The sequence below is a fragment of the Elephantulus edwardii genome, unplaced genomic scaffold, assembly GCF_000299155.1.
Source record: "Elephantulus edwardii isolate Elephantulus edwardi_28Jun2011 unplaced genomic scaffold, EleEdw1.0 scaffold00050, whole genome shotgun sequence".
In the NCBI taxonomy this organism is placed as follows: Eukaryota; Metazoa; Chordata; class Mammalia; order Macroscelidea; family Macroscelididae; genus Elephantulus; species Elephantulus edwardii.
Window position 1 is genome coordinate 8522704 of NW_006399800.1, and position 12401 is coordinate 8535104.

The following is a 12401-nucleotide window of genomic DNA, read 5'->3' on the forward strand; positions in this document are numbered from 1 at the left end:
AGACATAGATGCCCCACTGCTGCTTCTGCACTGTCCTCCTGTGCTGATCACAACCTGAAAGTTCTGCAATGGGACCTCCGGGTCTAGCTGGCTCAGATTGACTGGCCCGTGTTCTCACTGTCATTCCCACAGAGTTTACCACTCCTGGGCTAAGATGCAGCTTTTTCTTACCTGTCATGATTTGCACTTCTATTCAAGAGCTGTGTCTAAAGCAACTAGTATGTAGTCCAAAAGGTCATTACAAAGACAGAGGAGGAAGAAAAGACCAAGATGGATGTCAGAAGAGACTCTGAATATTGCATTAGAGTGCCAAGAAGCCAAAGCAAAGGGAAGAAATCAAGATATTAAGGAGCTGATATTATATTTTAAAAGGGCAGTGTAGGAAGACAAAGTAAAGTATTATAATGAGATGTGCAAGAAGCTGGAGTCCGAAAATCAAAGGGGCCAAACTCTCTCGGAATTTCTTAAGCTGGAAGAACTGAAAAACAAATTCAAGCCTCAAGTTGCAATACTTAAGGATGCTCTGGGCAGAATATTAAATGATCCAGGATGCATTAAAAGAAGATGGAAAGAGTATACAAAATCATTGTACCAAAAGGAATTGGCAGAAGAGTTTCATGAAACAACGTACAAGCAAGAACCTGTGATGATGAAGGAAGATGTTCAAGCTGCTCTGAAAGAATTGGCAAAAAACAAGGCCACAGGAATTGATGGCATACTAACTGAAATATTTCAAAAAACAGACTCTGCCCTGGATGTGCTCACTAAGCTGTGCCAAGAAATCTGGAGGACAACCATCTGGCCAACTGACTGGAAGAGATCTATCATTGTTCCCATTCCAAATAAAGGTGATCCAACAGAGTGTGGAAATTATCAAACAATATTATTGATATCACATGCAAGCAAGATTCGGTTGAAGATTATCTAAAAAAAACCTGGAGCAGCACATCAACAGAGAACTGCCTGAAGTGCAGGCTGGATTTAGAAGAGGCTGTAGTACTAAGAATATTATAGTTAATGCTAGATGGATCTAGGCTGAAAGCAGGGAGCACTAGAGGAATGTCTATCTGTGTTTCCTTGATAATGTAAAGGCATTTGACTGTGTGAAACACAACAAATTGTGGCTAACTCTGAGAAGAAAGGAAATTCTGGAACACATGATTGTGCTTAAATGAAACCTATACTTGAACCAAGAGGCAGTCATCAGAACAGAGCAAGGAAAAATGGCATGGTTTAAAATTGGGAATGGTGTACACCAGGGATGTGTCCTATCTCCATACATTTGCAATCTATATGCAGAACAAATTATCCAGGAGGCTGGGCTCTATGAGGGGAAATGTGACATCAGGATTGGAGGAAGATACATCAACAATCTGAGTTATGCAGGTGACACAACCCTGCTTGCTGAAACTGAGGAGGGCCTGAAGCATTTGCTGCAGAAGGTTAAGGACTACAGCCTTCACTATGGATTGAAGTTCACCATCCATGCTCACCAAATATTCTCACCACTGAGCCAATTGGCAGCATCATGATGGATGGTGAAGAGACAGAGAGTGTTAACACTTTTAGTTTGCTTGGCTCTACAATCAATACTCTTGGTACCACTAGCCAGGGAATTAAAAGACGAAGTGCATTGGGAAGTTCTGCTGTCACAGACCTCTCCAAAGTACTAAAAAGCAACTATGTCAGTCTGGAGACTAATGTGCATCTGATAGAGGCCATAATCTTTGCAATTACTTGCTATGCATTGGAAAGCTAGACAACAACTAGAGATGATGAAAGTAGAATTGACGTCCTTAAGCTGTGGTGCTGGAGAAGAGTATTGAATATACCATGGATGGCTAGGAGAACAATTTCATCCTAGAGATGGTGAAACCAGGCTGTTCCTTGGAGGCACAGATCCTGAATCTTCATCTGACATACTTTAGACATGTTGTCAGGTGGGACCAGTCCTTGGAGAGGGATGTCATTCTTGGGACGGTGGAGGACAATGCAAGAGAGAAAGACCCTCAATGAGATGAATTGATTCAGTGACTGGGGTAATCGGGGTAGGTGTGTCAAAAACAATAAGACTGAAACAGGATAACAGCATGGTATTGTTACAAGGACAGGCACATAGACCAAGGGAACAGAATTGAAAACTCAGAAATAGACCCAGCTATCAATGGTCAACTGATCTTTTACAAGGAAATCAAAATTATAAAATGGAGAAATGATGACCTCTTCAACAAATGGTACTGGCAAAACTGGACTTCCACCCGTAGAAAGATGAAACAGTATCCACATCTCACATCATACACAAAAATCAGCTCAAGGTGGATCAGGGACCTGGGAGTAAAGCCCCAAACCATAACGTTCATAAGAGATAAACTAGGATCAAGCATAGAAGCACTAGTCCAAGGTATAAAGAGACTGCCAAATACAAGCAGAAATGCACAGTCTGAAGAAGATAAAATTGATGCATGGGACCTGTTAAAGATTAAATCCATGTGTGCATCAAAAACTTTTTCCAACAGGGTAAAAAGAAAACCTACTGACTGGGAACAAACATTTGGTAATGCCATCTCAGACAAGAGTCTTATAACAAAAGTTTACAGAATACTACTGGGTCTCCAAAAGAAAAATCTGATAACTCAATTATAAAATGGGCAAAAGACATGGAAAGAATTTTCACAGAGAAAGATATTCAAACAGCAAACAGACACATGAAGAAATGCTCCAAATCACTGGCAATAAGAGAGATGCCACAATGTGATAGTATCTCACTCCAGCAACAGTGGCAAAGTTTAACAGGGCAGCAAGTAATAAATGTTGGAAAGGATGTGGCGAGATAGGAATGCTTACATATTGTTGGTGGGATTGTGAAAGGGTACAACCATTTTGGAAGGCAATTTGGTGCTTCCTCAAAAAGCTGAACATCGAAATTCCATATGACCCAGCTATTCCATTACTTAGATATTCCCTAAGAAAATAAGAACTGAGGCACAAATGGTGATTTGTACACAAATATTCATAATGGCATTATCCACCATCGCAAGAATATAGAAACAGCTCAAATGTCCAACCAAAAATTAATGGAGTGCAAAATTATGATATAGTCACACAGTGGAAAATTATGCAGCATGCAAGAACAATGATTTTGTAAATTACTAACTTGAGAGAGACTGGAGAGCATTATACTGAGTGAACTAACTCAGCTCCACAAGGATAAATATTGTATAAAACCATTATTGTAGAATGAGTATAAGGATTCAAGAGGAGGGGAGAAGGTGGAAGCAGAAGGAGAAAGATGTGCAGGGTGATGGGGGATAAATCATAGGGTTGTACAATTTGATGGTGGAAGGTAAGGGAAATTGAAAAAAAATTGTTCTTGAAAACAATGTATTCGAATTTTGTAAATAAACTAGTGTTGTTGTTGTTGTTAAGTGTTGTTGAGTTGTATACGACTCACAGCAAACCTACGAATGAATGATCAGAACACTTGTATAAATTTCATTGTTTCTCCAAGTTCAAAGCTTTTCTGGAGGCAAGCTGTTTCGGAAGTGGATGCTACTCTTGATTCCAAGCTTATTTTAATTGGGGAGCTCCACCAAACACTGTCCACAATGGGTAAACATTATGACATTTTACACATCAGTGTCAGTGTTTAGCATCACAGCAACCAAGAGTTACCTCTGTTCAGCAAATGGACAGAGCAGTATTATACCACTTAGAAGAACGTTTGACAAAAAAAAACAAACAAACAATTAAAACCAGTAGACATTTTTTTTTAATTTTTTTTAAAGGTAGGAACAGGATAAAGCGGGTTCAGACCTGTTGCAAACAGAGTCACTATGAGTGGCAGATAACTCTACGGACCATAACAACAACAACAACAACAACAACAACAGCAACAACAGTGTAGTCCATACAGAGTTATCCTGCTCACCCACAGGCCAGGTGTCTCTAGCAGTTAGAATCCATCAGCAGCTCTGTGGGAGAGAGATGGACAGCCTTCCTCTGTTAGGATTTACAGAAATCTAAGTCAGTCACTAGGAATCAGAATCAACTCAATGGCAGTTGAGTTTTTAGATTTAGTATCTAATCTAAAACTTTAATCTAAAGTCAATGAACAATAGCATATTGTTTTTACTTGATTTTAGATTTTATTTATGGAAGAAGGTAAAAGGAAGTTTTATGCAAAGAAATCTAGATAAAGAGGGCCTATATGTACTAGTGGGATTTAATTTTACTTGAATTCACCATCAACACCCATATAGCAGCAAAAGAAATCAAAAGGCATGTTGCGTTGGACAAGTCTGCTGTCAAAGAACTTTTCAAAGTGCTAAAGAACAAGGATATAAGTTTAAAGATAAAAATTTGTGCAAGGTGACAGCTTAAAGACATTTAAAGACCAGATACATCTGGTTCACATTATAGTATTTTCAATTGCTTCTTACAGATGTGAAAGTTGAACAACGATTAAGGAAAACCAAAGAAGAATAATTGATGATTTTGAATTGTGTGAGTATAATTGGCAAAGTGTGCCAAACACACTAAGTTTAAAAAGAAAACAAACACCAAAACAGCATTTACTATTCCTCACATTACCTTTATGTTTTTGAGAAGCCGTGCACTCTACCTGCCCTATCCAGTGTGAGAAAATTTGTACCATCCACAGTTTATTCCATCAATTGAAATATTTTAGCAAACAGATGTTTGCTAGACATGCTTGCCAGGTTATGCCAAGAAATCTAGAAAATAAATACCTGGCCAGCTGACTAGAGGGGATCTGAAGTTTGTCCCATTCAAAAAAAAAAAAAAAGATGACCCAAGGTAGTGTGGAAATTATTGAATGGTATCATTAATAACAGATCATAGGGTAACTATGAGTCTTCTATGACTCCACCGCACTTAACAACAACAGCAACAACAAAGAGAGAGGTCTGTTGGCCTAATGGATAGAAAGTTATACTACCAAGGCCAAGGTGAGTGATTTTAATCTGTGGCCCTCAGGCCTGGTTTTAAATGTTTTTTGGTCATTCTTCTAAATGGTATAGCACTGGTCTGTTTATTTGCTGTACAGAGGTAACTTGTGGTTGCTGTGATGCAAAACACTGTGACACTTATGTGTCAAATCGATAATGGTTACTCATGGTGGACAGTGTTTGGTGGAGCTCCCCAATTAAAACAAACTTGGAAACAGGAATGACATCTACTTCTAAAATAGCTTGCCTCTGGAACCTCTATGAACTTGGAGAAATCATGAAAGTCATACAAGTGCTCAGGTCTTTAGTTCATAGGGTCGCTATGAGTCAACTATGATTTACTGGCACCTAACAACAACAACAACAAACAACAATATTAATATCATACACAAGCAAGATCCTGCTGAAAATTATCCAGAAATGACTGGAACAGTACATCAGCAGAGAATTGCCAGTTATGCAGGCTGGGTTTAGAAGAGCTGTTGCACTAGGGACATCTGAGTCAATGTTAGATGCATCTTGGCTGAAAGTAGAGAATACCAGAGGAATGTCTATTTGCGTTTCATTGACTATGCAAAGGCATTTGACTGTGTGGACCACAATAAATTGTGACTAACCTTGAAAAGAACAGGAATTCTAGAATACATAATTGTACTCATGCAAAACCTATACTTGGACCAGGAAGCAGTAGTTAGAACAGAGTAAGGAGACACTGCTTGTTTCAGGATCAGGAAAGGTGTGAGTCAAGGATGTATTTTATCTTCATACCTTTTCAAAATAGATGCAAAACAGGTTATTTGGGAGGCTATACTCTATGCAAATGTTGAGGACTCTCCTTCATAGGGTCACTATGAGTTGCCTGCAACTCTATAGCACTTAATAAAACAACAACATACTCTATGAGGAGAAATGTGGCATCAGGACTGGAGGAAGACTCATCAACAACCTGCATTATGCAGATGACACAATCTTGCTTGCAGAAAGTGAAGAGGACATGAGGTGTCACTGTACAAAAAAGAATAGTCTGACAAAGAAGAATTTCAAGAAGCAACATATGATCAAGAGGCAATGGTGATGAAAAAGGAAGTTCAGGCTGTTCTGAAGGATTTGGCAAAGAATAAAGCCCTGGGAATTGATGGAATACCAATAGACATATTTCAACAAACATATGCTGGCCTGGATGTGCTCACTAGGTAGTGCCAAGAAATCTGAGGACAACTACCTGGCCAACCTACTGAAAAAGATCCACATTTATTCCCATTCCAAAAAAAAGGTGACCCGACGGAGTGTAGAAATTATTGGACAATATCACTAATGTCACATGCAAGGAAAATCCTGGTCAAGATATTAAAAAAGACTGATACAATACATTCATCAGTAGAGACCTATGAGAAATACAAGCTAAGTTTACATGGCACTTAGAGACATCACCAACGTCAGATGGATCCTGGGCGAAAGTAAAGAATACCAGAGGAATGTCTATCTGTGTTTCATTTACTATTCAGAGGCATTTGACTGTGTAGATCACAACAAATCATGGCTAACGTTGAGCAGAATGGGAATCCCAGAACACTTGGTTGTGCTTACATGAAACCTATACTTGGAACAGGAAACATTGTATGGTTCAAAATCAGCAAAGTAATGTGTCAGGGATGTGTCCTGTCTCCATACCTTCAATCTATATGCACAACAGATAATTCAAGGGGCTGGGCTTTAGAAAGAGGAATGTGGCATCAGGATTGGAGGAAGACTCATCAACAACCTCTTATGCAGAAGACACAACCTTGCTTGACAAAACTGAGGAGGACCTGAAGTTCTTGCTGTAGAAGGTCAAGGACTGTAGTCTTCCGTATGGATTAAAGCTCAACAGAAATAAGACAAAGATTTTCACAACTGGGCCAGTTGGCAACACCATGACAAATGGAGAAGATATTGAGTTGGTTAACAATTTCAGCTTATTCGGCTCCACAGACAAGACTCTTAGCACCAGCAGTCAGGAAATAAAAAGATTAATTGCACTGGGAAAATCTGCTGTCAGGTATTTCTCCAGAGTACTGAGATGCAATGATGTCAGTCTAGGCACTAAGGTACATCTTATACAGGACATAGTCTTCACAATTACTTGCTATCAGGGAGCTGGACAATGACTAAGGATGACAAAAGAATTGATGCCTTTGGGTTGTGGTGCTAGAGAAGAGTCTTGAAAACATCTTGGACCTCCAAGAAAACAAATAGGTCTGCCTTAGAGGGAGTAAAGCAAAGTTTCTCCTCAGAAGTTAGGATTTTGAAGCTCCATCTAACATCCTTTAACCACATGGCCAGGAAGGACAAGTCTTTGGAGAAGGAAATCATGCTCAGAAGGATGGAGGGACAATGCAGAAGAGGAAGACCTCAGATGAGATGGATTGATACAGTAACTGGGGCAATGGCAGTAGGTGTGTCATAGTCAATGAGACTGGCTTAGGACAGGGAAGGCTTCAGAGCTGTTGTACATAGTGTCACTGTGAGTTACAGGTGACTCGACGAGACACAACAACACCACCAACAACACATTCCATTGTCTTAATTTCATGAGTGTGTGTTTGGCTGAGGCCATAAGTGCAGGCAAATTCTTCATCATTAAACTGCCGCAGCATTGTTTTGTATAAAGCCCTAAAGAGCGAAATGTCAGTGTGAAGACTAAGATGCTTCTGGCCCAAGTCATGATATTTTTAAAAAATTATTTATTAATTTTAATGAAAGTTTACAGAGACATAGGATTTCCAGTCATTCATTGTTTTACTTTTCTCCCTGCCCATTCCCTCCCCCCATTTTATCTTCTCCTTGAAAAGAAAAGATAAACTCTTTCATTGTTATGCAATCCCTCCTCCCAAGTCCACTCCACTATGCAGCCTTCACTCTGGACTTCTGTATGACAAGAATACCCATTCATATATCCCTTTTAAACAGATCTCTCCCTCATCTGTTTCAATGCAAGTCATGATATTTTTAACGACATTTTATCAATGCAAAAATTGGACAGTGAATATGGAAGACCAAAGAAGAATTACTACTACTGAATTATGTTAATGAAAAGGATGCCATGGACTGCCAAAAGAACAAGTAAGTACTCTTGGAGGAGTTGCAGCTAGAGTGCTCCTAAGAGGCAAAGATGGTGAAACTTTGTCTCACATACAAGTCAAGGGCCAGTGATAAATAGGAAGACCTTCAACAATACGAATTGACATAGTGTCTAAAACAATAGGCTTGAGCATAGTTGACACTGTAAGGATGTTGTAGAATAGTGCAATATTTCTCTTGATTGATTATAGGGTCAACTAAGAGTCAGAGTTGACTTGATGGTACCTAACAACAATATTACAGTTTCAAGGTTTTCCAGGGATGCAAAAAATTTATGTTTGATTATTAACCTAAAGGTTGGCAATTCAAACCCGTCAGTAGAAGAAAGAGCTGGTGATCTGCTTCTGATTACAATGTTGTTGTTAAGAACTGTCAAATCACCTGTGATTCATAGCAACCCTATGTACAAGAGCCTTAAGCCCTGCTCTATCCTGTGCCAATCTTATTGTCTCTAAAACACCTACTCCCATTTCCCTAGTCACTGAATCAATCCTTCTCATCAAGAGTCTTCCTCTCCTGCACTATCCCTCCATACTACCAAGCGTGACATCCCTCTCCAAGGACTGGACCCTCCTTGCAACACATCCAAAGTATGTCAGATGACTACCCTTCGAATCATGATGTCCTTCTCCAAAGATTGTTCTTTTCTGGCAACATGTCCAAAATATTTAAGATGGAGTTTCAAAATCCTTTCCTCTAAGGAGCAATCCAGCTTCACCCTCTCCAGAACATAACTGTTTGTTCTCTTGGTAGTTCATGGTATGTTTAATACTCTACTCCAACACCACAAATCAAAGGCATCAGTTCTTTGGTATGCCAAATCCAAGCTGTGGAATTTTTCAGTTGCTTCCTTTGCAATGGAAAACTGGACAATGAATAAGAATGACAGAAGAATTGATGTCTCTGAGTTGCAATTTTGGCAAAGAGCATTGATTATCACATGGCTTAACAAAAGAACAAACAATTTTGTCTTGGATGAAGTACAACCAAGGATTCTTCTGAGAATGAAAGATAAGGAAACGTCTTCTCACATACTCAGGGCATATTGTTAGAAGGGCCAGTTCTTGGTAAAAGACATCATGATGGCAAAGGTAGAGAAAGAAAGAAAAATCCTCAAGAGACAGACTGAAATAGTGACCGTAACAATGGGCTAGAGCATATCAGAGATTGAGAGGATGTTGCAGGACAGGCATGGATCAGATATGTTGCTTATAGGGTCACTATGAGTCACAGAGATAGCACCTAACAACAACAACAACAACAACTCAATTTCTTCTTGTACAAAACCACCCCCAATAGTACACAGAGGTCTCTGGAAGTTCTGACAGAGTAAAACACTACATCAATTTTCTTCCCAGTGGATTTAAAAGGGGAAATCCCAGCAGAACATTTTCAATAAATGTGTGTACAAAGTGGTTTATCTGCATTTCATTGTCTTGGTTTTCTGGGTATGTGCACGGGAAAGGTCATACTGCAGGCAAAGTCTTCAACATTGAACTTCCCCAACATTGTTTTCTACATGCTTTGAGCCCTATTAGCATTCAGACCTTTGCGGTAGGTTGATGTCCATTCTTCCACCTGCAGGCAGCAGTTTGCTCCAGTTACTGGCAATTGCATGTGTTCTATAAATAATCTTGGAAGAGGTCTGTCCTTTGAGGATGCAGCCTGCCCAGAAATTTCAGTCACACTTTTGTGATGACTCTGATTGCCTGCCATATGCTGTCTCAAGGGTCTGGGATAATTTTCTGCAAGAATTCAGTGTGATCATGTTACAGTGTCCAGGAAACCAGGAACGAACACAAGAACCACATTACTTACTGACTGACCTTCTTAAGCACCAGATGAAAATGGGGCAAACCCTGGAAAGGCTTGGATTAACCCACTAAACGACAGAGCATGCCTGGCGCTCCAAACAAAAACCTTGACGTCCAAATGACTCAGAGTAGTTCTATATTAAAAGATTGGCTAGAAAGACTAGGGTAGTATTTTGTATGTGTGTGTGTATGTGATTTTAAGGAAAGTTTACAGAAAACTTGGATTTCCATTAATTCATTGTCACACATTTCACTCCCCACCCCCACTCCAGTTCACTTTGCTCTTAAAAAATTCATTCTTTATGGTACAATTTCCTCCCCACCCACATCCCCAGTCCATCTTTTATTCTGGACTGTAATGTAAATAACGCCTAATAATATATTCTTTCCCCCCCCCATTTCTTTGGGTTGAAATATTTTTTTATTCTTTTATTCATTTTCACACCTCTGGGATTTCACAGATAGTTTACAAAATGTACTGTTTTTTTGAGACAACTTCTGATAAGGAGTAATGACCATTGAATGATGCCAATTAACTGTTTATAATCTTTAAGCCAACTTATCACATATTGCTAATCCCTTCACTGGGTCCCACTGTGTGGATTCTTCTATTATCTACTGAGCTTATTTGAGTTTGAAAATGTTTTCCCCCCACACCTTACCTTGATAAGGTTTCTCTCCTGTAAGAATTCTTAAACCAATAGTTAAGAGAATGAAGATGAGAAAAACTTTCCCCACATTCCTTACATTCATAAGGCTTGTCTCCAGTGGGAATTATTGCATGTACAATTATTTAGGAAAAGGGAGAAAATGCTTTCCTACATTCTTACATTGATAAGGTTTCACTCCTGTGTGAATTCTTGTATGCTTACTCATCGACTTGACTGTGAAAACGTTTTCCCACATTCCTTACTCTCCCTTGTGGATTCTAAGATGTCCAATAAGGTGAGTTGATCGGCCAAAGGTTTTCCCACATTCCTTTCATACATGAGGTGTTTCTCCTGTGTGAATTCTATGATGTTTACTGAGGATCCTGAGTTTGAAAACGTTTTCCCACATTCCTCACATGCATAAGGTCTCTCTCCCATGTGAATTCTTCTATGTGAAGCTAGGACACCAGAGAGTGAAAATGCTTTCCCATACTCCTTACACTGATACGGTTTTTCTCCTGTGTGAGTTCTTCTATGTTTATTCATCTGACCTGATTTTAAAAAGGCTTTCCCACATTCCTTACATTCATAAGGTCTCTCCCCTGTGTAAATCCTTCTATGTGAAATGATACAACTCAATTGTGAAAACGTTTTTCCACATTTCTTGCATTCATATGGTAGCTGTCCTGTGTGAATTCTATTATGCTTAGTGAGATAATCTGATCATGAAAATGTTTTCCCACATTTCTTACGTTCATAGGTTTCTTGCCTGTGTGCATAGTTCTATGTTTAGTGAGGTAATGGGAATGAGTGAAAGGTTTGCCACTTTCCTGACATCCATAAGGTTTCTCTACTGTGTGACTTGCTCTCTGTGCTCTGAGCTGAATTGATTGCATTTCCCATATTCTTGACTTTCATTGGGTTTTTCAGTGACATGAGTTCTTCTGTGTTTCCTCTAATTGTCCTCTTGGTTTTTTTCTAAATCATCTTTGCCACACAATGTTGACATCTGTTGTATGGTGGAAGGCCAGGGATTGGTAGTCCTTAATATTTGCATCTGTGTATAATCACGGAATAAAGCTTCTATATCACTAATGTTTTGAATACTAACTCAAGATTTTTTACTGTTTCTGTCATCACATCCCTGTAGAGATTCCTCTGAGCAACATTCAGCAAAGCCCACTCTTCCTGGCTGAAGAGAATGACCACGTCTTCAGGGAACAATGGCTCCATTTCCATCTTCCACCTTCTGCAGTTCTAGGGGCAGGTCTTCAACAACACTAAGAGATCGCTTCACCAGAATGTTCCCTGTGGGAGAACACCACAGGGTAATGTGGAGACAGAGGAATAATGCTTGGTCTACACTCCCTTCCAGGTCAGACCCAACGAAACCCGGCCAGAGAGGGAGGGAGAAGGCGTCACTGGGCAAGGTCACCTCAGATAACAGCAAAGGAGGCGTCTTCCAGGTCAGACCCAGTGAAACCCAGCCAGAGAGGGAGGGAGAAGGCGTCACTGGGCAAGGTCACCTCGGATAACAGCAAAGGAGGCGTCTTCCAGGTCAGACCCAGCGAAACCCGGCAGAAAGGAAAACATAATCTACACAAGAGTTCTACAGGACACGTCAACTTCCCTTGGAGGCAGTACAACTAAATTTAAGGGACACTGGTCAAAAGAAAAATGTCAGCAGTCGACGTTTTTGGAATCACAGAAGCCAAGAAAGCTTAAGATACAAGGTGTCAGATCATGGGTTGGACAACGGAAGATATTTTCTGAAGGGACTTGGCAGATGAGAAGGGTTATCCTGGTTGAGGGTGGAGCTGGGAAGTAAGTGGGTCAAGGCTCTGGGCTAA